This window comes from Corvus brachyrhynchos, unplaced genomic scaffold (genome assembly GCF_000691975.1).
Source record: "Corvus brachyrhynchos isolate BGI_N302 unplaced genomic scaffold, ASM69197v1 scaffold3, whole genome shotgun sequence".
Taxonomy (NCBI): Eukaryota; Metazoa; Chordata; class Aves; order Passeriformes; family Corvidae; genus Corvus; species Corvus brachyrhynchos.
The window spans coordinates 4258332-4268546 of record NW_008237619.1 but is presented as its reverse complement, the minus strand read 5'-3'; the positions used below and the strand labels follow the sequence as shown (position 1 = coordinate 4268546).

Here is a 10215-nt window from a genome sequence, read left to right as displayed (position 1 = left end):
CTGTGGGACCCCTGCCTGTGGGAGCGCTTCGAGTGTGTTAACTGCCAATAGTTCCTGCTGCCTTTTCGAGTGCGCTGCCTTTGCGCTTCCCCTTCGCGCATTTGGGAGTTTGCTGGGGTTTTTTGTGGCCACAAAGAACAAGAACTTTTTTTCCCTCTGTCTGGTTTCTTTTCTTGTTTTTGTTTTTCTTACTCTTTTCTTGAGAGCGAAGGAGCTTTGCTGTTAAGCAAGTGCTGAGATTTCCATGTTTCTGTGCTGGGAATGGGCTGGAGAGCTCCAAAAGGTGGTGAGGGAAAATGTAAGCACTTTCTAGTTTAAAAGATGCTCTTTTTTTGATACGAGCCCTTCCCCTGGGGATATGGTGAATAAAACTCAACTGATTGTCTGTTACACTTGAGCGCTGCAAAGAGTGAGGCTTACCTGCGTCGGGTACAAGACACTTGACTTCAGATCCTTTTGAAGATGGGCCAGGGAGTAATTATACTTTGCAAGGGTTTATCTTCTAGTTAGCTGTCATAAAAGGAAACAAAAATGCCACACTTAGCGTCAAAGTTTTTATTTTCTAAAGACAATTGTATTAGAGGAGTATTTTTAAGTTTGGGGTTTCAGAATTTCTGTAAATGTGGGTTTTGTAGTAGGTGTTTTGCAAATATTTCCTTTTTTAACGGTTTCCTCTTGGGTTTTTTCCTCCTTTTTTTGGGTCTCACTTTTAATAAAATAGGAGTCAGGAAAAAACAGTAGAAAAACTTGTAGAGTATTTCAGTGTTGCTTTTATTTATATTGTAATTTATAGGTATTTTTAGTGCAGGTATCTTCCTGTTGATTTAAAATGTATCATGTTATTCTTTAAAACACATAAAACAATAAAATCATATCAATAATGTCTTCCTCAAAGGTTGTTTCTCTATAGCTTTAAAATATGAATTGGCAGTTACTTGCCTTAAGTGGGTTGGAAGCTTCTTATTTTATTGTAGTCTCTGTAAATTACTCTTGTCCATGTGTTGGTTTAAAACTCCTCTCTGGCAGATATTCCTACCCCTTTTTTCTTTGGAGCTCAGCTTTCATAAGATTAAGTAGTGACTGCTCACTCTGTTGCTATCTCTCATTTGGTTGTGAAAAAAGCAGAGGATCTGATGCTTTTTCTGAACTTGTAAAGTCTTTGGTTCCTGTTCTCGATTATTTTGTTTTCATTGTTGTTATGTCATTCCCTTCATATCCCACACTCTGCCAAGAGCTGTGATCTGTGAGCTCTTGGTAGCCGTCTGGGGCTGAGTCATGTTGTCTTGCAGTTCATCCGAGTGCAGGGCCAGCAGGAGTGAGCAGCTTGGTTCCCTGCATCCCTCTGCATCTGTGCTGCGTTGTTAAGAGAGTAGCCAGCTCCATGGGGAAAGTGGGTGGTTTTCAAGCAGTGTTCTTCCATTGCCTGTGCTGTACAGTAAGTACAGATATTCTGGGAATTGCAGTCCTCAGAGGGTCATGTGAGTATGCTGGAAGCAAGCCAGCTGGAAGAGCAGGTGAAAGAGATACCTATGGCTTCAGCATCAAGGCTGTTAAAGATGGGTCAGGATTCTGCGTGCTGTGGAAGGACGAGAAGACATAGACTGCTTTTGTGGCTTCAAGCACACAGAGTGACAAGGCTGTTTGACAGAAGACAGCTGAGAGGTGAGGCTGAGAGGAGAGAAGCAAACAGCTGCTGTGTTTGAAGTTCAAGGCATGTCTTGTTAGCAGCCAGCACAAAAAGCTTAGCTTGCCTGCTGGATCTGTGGGGTGCATAAGGATTAAGGGTGGTTGCTGAAAGCACTGGCCACCTGTAATATTTTGATACAGGCCAGCAGCACTGTGTTAATGTCCAAGTATTCCTACTGCCCAGCTTCAGGGTCTCTAATAGGCTAAACTAAGAAGCTAACCTGCTATGTATAGATCCACTGAGAGACCACAAGGTGTTGCAATGCAGAAACCTAGGTCAGGTACTTTAATGCTCTAGGAAACAGCATCTTTCTATTCGGGCTATATGTAAGGTACATATGTAAGTTTGGTATCTAAGGTCCAAAAATTGTGTATATACAAATGACTCCACAGATCTCTTTTACTTACAAGCTCTCCAACTGAATGTTTATTTTACTTGTCATAATACTACAGTATACACAGTTTGGATCTGTGATTTAGTCACTCTATGAAAACACTACAGAATAAAGCCAGGTAAATCTGAGGTGTCAGATTTTGAGAATTGTATGTTACATGAGACTGATCCTCAGCCTAGTCAAGGTACTAATCAGTCATGTAATGATGACATTAGGATGTCATCCAGGATTTGGTAAAATTCTGTAGTGAAAATTGTGGAGTGAAGGTGATTTGGAGTCAGGATATGATAAAGGAAACAAGACAGCGTAAAAGAAGCCTCGTATTGAACTCTTAGGTACCTTTGTAAAGTAGGGATTTCAGGTCTGAGCATTTTACTGAAAAGCAAAATTGTGACTTCTTGAAAAGCCCAGCTGCTTGGTAGGGAAAAAACAAATACAAATGATCAAGCTAACAGTTACATTTTTCCATTGCAGTATTTTACTATCTGTTAACTGATTTGGGTTTTGTTGCATTTTTGTTTTTATGGAAGGTTTTTGGTTGTTTGGTTTTTTAAATTTTCTTGGTGACTCTCATTCTTCTGGAGTTATTAGACAGCCTTATGAATGAAACTTTGTTGGTGTTCTTGAATGAATTCCATCAAAGAGCAATTGACAGTCGTTGGAAGCAAGAGAGATGTTTTGGTTTGGTTTTCTTTGTTCACCAGCTATTAAAATATTATTGATTTTCTGCAGTTGGTCAATGCATGTATAGTGGGAGCTTTTGTCATTTGTGTGGTTTTTTGCTGTGGTACAAGTGGCTTGGTACCCAAACACACTGAAACATAAGAACAATGAAGACGTCAGATGTAGGTTCTATTTATAGCAACATAAATAAGGTTAATATAGTCTATAATGTGCTGAGTTAAGGGATATGGTAGCAATGCCTGTAAAACTTAAGTCATCTATTTCAAAAATTGAATGTGAAGTGACTTCTTCCTAATTGTAACACAACATCCTGGCTATCCCAGCATTCTTAAACTTTGGAATTAACCTATTGGTGTTTTGACTGAATATATACGATGTGATGAAAAGGCAGCTGTTCATGGGGGTGTAGCATTCTGTGGTGCAGTGTCAGGCAGTGGTTTAGTGGCTGAGCTCTGACGAGGTCACCGTCTTCTCAGCATGTGCAGTGCCCCAGCAAAAAGCAGCTGGTCCCTCTTTGCAGGGAAGCTGAAGCTGTAAGGGCCACTGGAACCTGCTGGTGTTTTGGTGTCCTACCTTTATCTGTTCTGTAAAAACATCAAACAAAACCAACAAACAGGAAACCCCCACACCACAACCCAAAAAAACAAAAACAACAAAAAAAGACAGAAGATAATTATTGTAACAACAGATAACTCTGAAGTTCCAGGACTATTTGCTTAAATACATTTTGGCTTGCCCATTCTAGATATGTACAATATCTTATGAATACCCTTCTTCTCCCATATCCAATTATTGCATAATCACCTGTAATAATTGTTAAGAATATTAAAGTGGAGCAAATGGAAAACGCTTTCATGTTATTATTTTGCAGTGCCCTCAAGGATGCTAGGATCTTTAGATCTAAAACAAAATTTTAAAAAAAGGGTTTATAAGCTGCAAGCCACCATCATGGGTAATTTTTAAAATAGATTGCAATGTACTTACCTGGGTTTTACTATAGTAAACTGAGAGAAAGCAAAACCAATCACCTGTGACACTCAATATTCTCTTACTGATAATTTAAGTCGGTATAATAATAATAACAACAGACGCTTTTCCTGCCTTAGTGGGTAATTACTTAGAGAAAATTTGTGATGAGAGTGGCAGTTCATTGTTAGATTATTATCTAGTTAATTTGGCTACTGCTATTTTTTCTCTATTTACTTAGCTTATGTTTTTCATAGTCATCAAGTACTCAAGCTTACTTTTAAAAAAATTTTGTTATTGCTTTCTAGAAATGAAAAAATATTCTTTTCACACATGAAATGTGAATAGTGTAACAGTTTAACCCACTTTGCTGTTGAACTACTGCAAGAAAGAAAAAAAAAAAAGGACTGCTTGTCCAAGTTTCTGTACACTGTAAAGATCCATCATTGCTCCAGCAGGCTGTTGCAGTACAACTGATGATAATACAGTGTTGCTGTATTAGTTCCCTCTGCTGAGTAATTAAATCCTCTTTTTGTCCTTGATGTGGAAAGACAAGCTAAATTTAGCTCTGTCTGTACCTGTAAATTAAATGAGCCAGGCACTGTTCTTGGGCCCTGAGGCCATGTAGGCTGGCACAGGGATGGTCGCCACCGTCCTTCCTGAAATTACAGCACCCTCACCACCCCCTCCTACCTCTGCATCCAAGCAGTGATCCCTGACCTGTGCTGGCCCTGAACCTCCCTGGGATTTGTTTGGGAAAACGCCAGCTGACATGGGCCAAAACTACTCAGCAGTATCTTAATAATCTACTACCACACTTCATGGTGTGCCTAGGTCATTGTGGCTGTAGTAACTAGACAGATATACTTGGAGTTTGTATGCATCTAAATGTACACACATGCATATACAGAGTGTAACAGGAGATGTTTCATCTTTGTTAATTTTGGTTGGGCTTCAAATAATGAAATTGTTTTCAACTGGCTTCTTGAGGAGTGAAGTCTTTAAAAGGTGAGAATTTAACTGACTAAGGCTCTTGTGCTATACGTTTTCAAATCTTTCCTTTACACTAGGAGCAAATCTACTTAAGTATCCTATTGTTTCCCTTGCAAAATATAGCACATCCATTTACCTATGAGTAATTAAAAAATGCATTCTCTGTTTGCAGAATGAGTATGAAAACTAATTGTGGGGCCAGGCCTGTGTTTGTTTACACACCTCACTAATGAGTTCGTTTGCTGTAAACTAGACAGCCCACTTCAAAACACATCTCAGCCTTAATATATTGTATTAAAAAAGTGTGTCAGCTTAATTTTAAAACAACCTACCCCTCAGGGAGTGTTCTTCTGTTTCTTTTCTGTTATTAATTGCATCCATCTGCCAGAGCAGGTGCAAAGGCTTTAACTAATTCCTGTCATTTTAGTACTACCTCTTGAATCTCTTGAATTTGCTCCATCTGTGCAATAGCATTAAAAAAAAAAAAATTAATGTCTATATCTATATCCATTTTTTTTTTTTTTTTAATTTTTTTTTTTTTATTATCTCCCTGTTCCATTTGAGTGCCATGATCTTGGTTCTTCCCAATCTTGGTCTGATAAAACAACCTTTAACTCCAACATTCTATTTAATATCTTGCCAAAATACAACTGGCTTTTCTTGTTTGACTTGATAATTAGGAGGTTTTGTTCTTTTCCATTCAAATAGCTCTTTTTTCACCAAAATTTCTAAGTTTTTCAGCTTGTGGTAAATGGTTGTAAAATACTCCCCAGGACTTTTCATTGCCACCCTTCTCTGGAGTAGGAGTTGTGCTTTGACAGTAAACAAGCCTATGTCTATTGAACACAGTTTAGCATAGGAAAGACTTCTGTGCTTCTACAAGTCAAAGTAAGCTCAGTTAGTGGAGATTTGAACTATATTGCTAGCAGCTTTAATTGAAATAGTCAGATGAGACACTGTCATAGAGGCTTTTCTTCCAGAAAACAATGTTTTCTGTTGAGTAAGAGTGTCTTAAATGGGAATTATGCAGTGCTAGGAAATCATAGCTTAAGCATAATGATTTATTTGCTTAAATTTCTTCTGTGCCATTCATTGTAGCTTCCAATATTCTTGTTCATCCTTCTAAAACAAGACAACTTTTTGTACTATAATCTGCTTGACTCCTTGACTGTGAATTTGTGGTGTATCTTGTGTTTCCTGTATGCTTCAAGTTCTGCTGATATTTTGTTTGTGAGCAATGACAGGAACCTTTTGTCTTTGACTGGTAGAGTAAACAAGTTGGGGTTTTTCTTCCCTCTGCTTATTTACCTTCATTTAAAATAAGTTATTTTTTCCACACGGAAAAGTAAACCATGTATTTTATAAGGCAAGTCACTATTTTAATAGAACTGAGTAATTTTTGACCTTTTGCATGGGCCGTTTTCAAACACAAACTGAATGCATTTGGTATTTGTAATTATTTGTTGCATACTTCAGAGCATTCAGTTATTCTCAGACTGAGCTTATAAGATTTTTGCATCAGTTTCTCACTGTACATAATGCAATTGGTGACTATTTTTCTGCTTCATTACAAGACTTTTTTTTTTGTTGTTGTTTTTTTGAGTGGAAAATGAAAACCAGTGAACCAGATTTCTGGGGAGAGGAATAAGTGATTTTTGCCTTTTGAAAATATTCATTTTAATGCATCAAGAAGTCATATTTTGAACAACAGTGAATACTACATTGGAATGTGCTTTTACATTATTCTGTTAAATCTGTTGTGTGGGAGAGTATAACATTGGTTTCCACTAAGTTTCAGATTAAGGCGTCTTGTGTCCAACGAAATATAAAGAGGTCAAAGTAAAACTAATAATGAAGTGAAGCTTGAATTAACCTCTTTTGCTGAATTTCTTTCATTTTCCTGTGTAGTCTTCAATGTATCCAGTTCTACATGGATGCCCTCATTGTTTAGACAGTCAGCAGTTGTCCAGCAGAACATTGTGACCCTTGTATCAAACCGCACAAAAGTAGTTTTAATTACTAGGAATGTGATTTTATTTCGGTTTGGGTTTGGGTTTTTTTGCTCTGCAGATTTATTTCCCCATGTTTTTATTTTGTTCAGTTACCATTCACTTGCTGGTGAACGCAAAACCAGCTATACTGGCTTACAAGCCTGTTGTACCAGTATTTTCCTCTCTCCTTTCTGTTATTCTTGGCTTTTTACAAAGGGTCTGGTATTTTACAGCTTTGCTTGAAATAGTGTAGTACTACAGGGGATTACAAAAATATGTCTTCTTACGTAGTTCAGTTCTTCTCAAACTCTTACTTCATCAGTACTGATGATGAACACTTCAGGTTTTCTACCTACCCACCAGTAATCTATGCTGCTCATAGGTTTTTATCCTGCTTTTCTGCAAATTAGCCAGACACAGTGCTCACTTTTTAAGGAATGAAATATTTATGATTAAAGTCTTGTATCTCTCAACAGCTGTATAATTTTGGCACCAGGTACAGTACATGATTGGTATTCAGTCTGCCACATTGAGTGAAAATTTCTCTTAAGTTTTTCTATGTAGATATGAATAAAAGACTGAGTTTATAATATTGCCTATATTGTCCCTAATTTTCAAGTTTGCCCTTTTTTGTGCCTTTCTCTTTATGAGATGAGAGTCTAAATGTTAGTTTTCACAAGAAATGTTGTTAATATTCTTATGTGTCAGCAATGTGGAGAGTGTGTTGTGCTTTACTCAGTCCTGGTAGAAAGAAATATCAGAAAATTAGTTTTTGATATTTGGTGGTTTTGTCCAAACTTACAAAGAAAGTCTGGAGGAAGTAGGGAAGCCCGGTGTCTTGGAATTCCTTGCATGTGTTTTTTCTTTTACCTATAGGCAATATATCCAGAATTTTAAAAGGAAAGTAGTAATCTGATCATGTGCCTATTCATGAATCCTTGAAAAGGCAGGCATCTCATAAAATATTTGGTAATTTTGGAAAATTTACTGAATGTGAAGGTTTCTCTTTTTGAAGATACATTGAGGTGCAGAGTTGCCCGCTATTTCTAAAATCCTTGAATGCTTTCCTCTGCTTGTGCCTGGTTTTCTGAAGTTAGTTTTAAACAAATGCTTCACTTTTTCCATAGGTACATGCCTCAGGCTGTTTATTTTTCATGTTTAGCATACTTAAATATTGTCAGATTGAAGGAGAATAATATGGATTCATTAACTCCTCAGTTCTTCTGAGCTATATAAATTGGCTTTGGACTTCTTCTGTCAGAGCCTTAGCATGACTGTCCACACACTGTGTGGATATGACAGAATTGCTACTTTGGTGTCTGGCTTCACTGTCTAACACAGCCAAAGAGACTGTACAGCTTCCAGGGGACAAAGTCCATATGCTGGAAGGATTGGTTGAAATTTGGCTCAGGACATCCAAAAGACTCATCTTTTCATTTATCTTAAAAGTCATCTTCTGAAGGAGAGGAGTGCTTTAAAGCAGAAAAGCTAATATATTCAGAGAGATTTTTCCTTTTGGTGACAAACAGAAGGAAAGTGTAGTAATTTTGTCCCTTTTTTTGCACAGTCTCAATGCAACTTCTAGGGATATGTGGGAGTTCTTACTGCCTTTCTTCTTCGTAACTCTGCGGTCAGCTACGGCCATGTAATGGCAGGAGTAATTCACTTTGTAGACCCTGAATAAAGGTACATTCTGCCACTCTTAAGTTCAAAGAGACCTCACTTGCAAGGCTTTTCAACCCAATTTCATAATCTTGCACAGCCTTATGACATAATAAAGTCTACAGTTCAGTGGAATATCTGTTCCTGGATTAGTGCAGTATCTCCTGTCCATGTGGAACATCTACTTTAACTTACTGGCACGGAAATGATAGGTGGTTGTGACTTTTATAGAAACAGGCAGATCTGCACTTTTACAAAGCAGAGCATGGTAGGTACTGTGGTGTGTGTGACAGAGTGCATGCCAGTTCAAATATTTTTAAAATGTGGAACACTTTGTAAAAGGAAAAAAATCATAACATGCATCTCTCCTTTTTTTTTTTTCCCCTATGGTCAAGGCTGAAAATATTTTCTCGTGGACTTACTTCCCTTTACTCGTTGGCCTTCCATATTTATTTTTTTTCCTTCCACTTGGCTAAATTATGCCAGTTGGATTTTAACTCTTTTTAACCAGATTACTGAGCAGCAAAGCCTGTGAAGAGTGTAGTTGGTTGAGCCAAAAAGCTGAAATAAAGCGGGTAACCTACTCAGAAATAAGACAATTTGGATAGTAAATAAAACCTTTTAAAAATCTTGCAAGAATGTAGTGATTATATAAATGGAAAATATGTTCAATTGCAGGTCCTCTTGTGTTACTGTGTAAGGGCAGAACTAGCAGAAGGCTGTTATCTTCATATGCAGTCATATCAATGACCTCTGAAGGAGGAAGAAAGGAAGCAAAGATGAGGTAAAATAATCAGAAAGAGCAATCAGAGAAAATATGCTGGAAGCAATAAGTTGAGATTGAAATCTGTTTAAAAATACAGGCTTGTAGCTGTAGTTAAATGCCTTGGTTTCACTGACATTATGCAAACATTACCCTGGGATTTCATTTAAAAGGCTCTCATGTGCTCATGATTTTGGAAGAGTTGAGACTTCAGACTTGATGGTTAAATGAAATGCATTTGTTTATCACACTTTCCAGAGTTTCTGAACCCTTCCTGGTGGGTACCACAGCTAAAACTAAACGGTACTTACTAAAGTGTTTGTTGACGAAGATATTTATTTTTGTAAGAAAGGAATGTGTGTTCTTCACTGCCTGTGCAAGTAGCACTTGTTCTATTCCCAATTACTTGCAAAGCTTATCTGTCAGTCAGTTTAGCTTCTCTTACAAGATACTCTACATTGATGCTCACTCAAGCTTTCTGCATTTTCACTTTGAGCTGCTGCTCTGTTTGGCATTGGAGAAGTTGCAGCTTCCTTTGAAAGAATGCTTGTTTGCTGAAATAGTGAAACATGTCTGAATACTGGAAGCAGTGCCTGGGAAAGGAGTTTTGAGATCAAAAACTTTGATTAATAATTGACTGTAACTCCTTCTTCCGCTGAGTAGAACACAAAAATGTCATGAGGCTTGTTTTCTTTTTTTTAAATTGGGCCTGCCAGCCAAAATTTAAAATATTAAAATACTCTGTATAAGCTGCTTATGAATAAGAAGTAGGATAAGAATTAGTCATAATTTTGGCAATAATTTAGAATCTAATCAATTAGCTGCAGTTACAGCTCTTCTATGAAGTGGTGCACCCACAAACACAGTTATGTGAAATCTTTTTGGGATCTCGCTTGTGTAATTTTATTGTATTTTAGTGGCATTTTAATATAATCTTGGAAATAATGATGTCAGATTAGCCCAAAAAACAGTAGGAAAATGCAGTAGTGTTCTTTTTGGTGAAGTTATGACAGGCTTGTAGGAGGACAAGTAACTTTAGGTAGATTTGGTTTTCACTCAGCTGATGTTATTTTTC

At 37.4% G+C, this 10215-nt stretch overlaps 1 protein-coding gene across 2 annotated transcripts in view; it reads right to left on the bottom strand.

Moving 5' to 3' along the window:
* CBLB (Cbl proto-oncogene B) overlaps nt 1-10215 on the bottom strand; it is a 141415-nt gene that overhangs the window by 129081 nt on the left and 2119 nt on the right. The window contains exon 2 of one of the 2 annotated variants that reach the window (XM_017731842.1): nt 10152-10154. The gene's annotated coding sequence lies outside the window, so the exon portion shown is untranslated. Of the gene's footprint in view, nt 1-9238; nt 9242-10151; nt 10155-10215 lie in introns of both variants that reach the window. The other variant, XM_017731841.1, reaches the window with a different exon arrangement.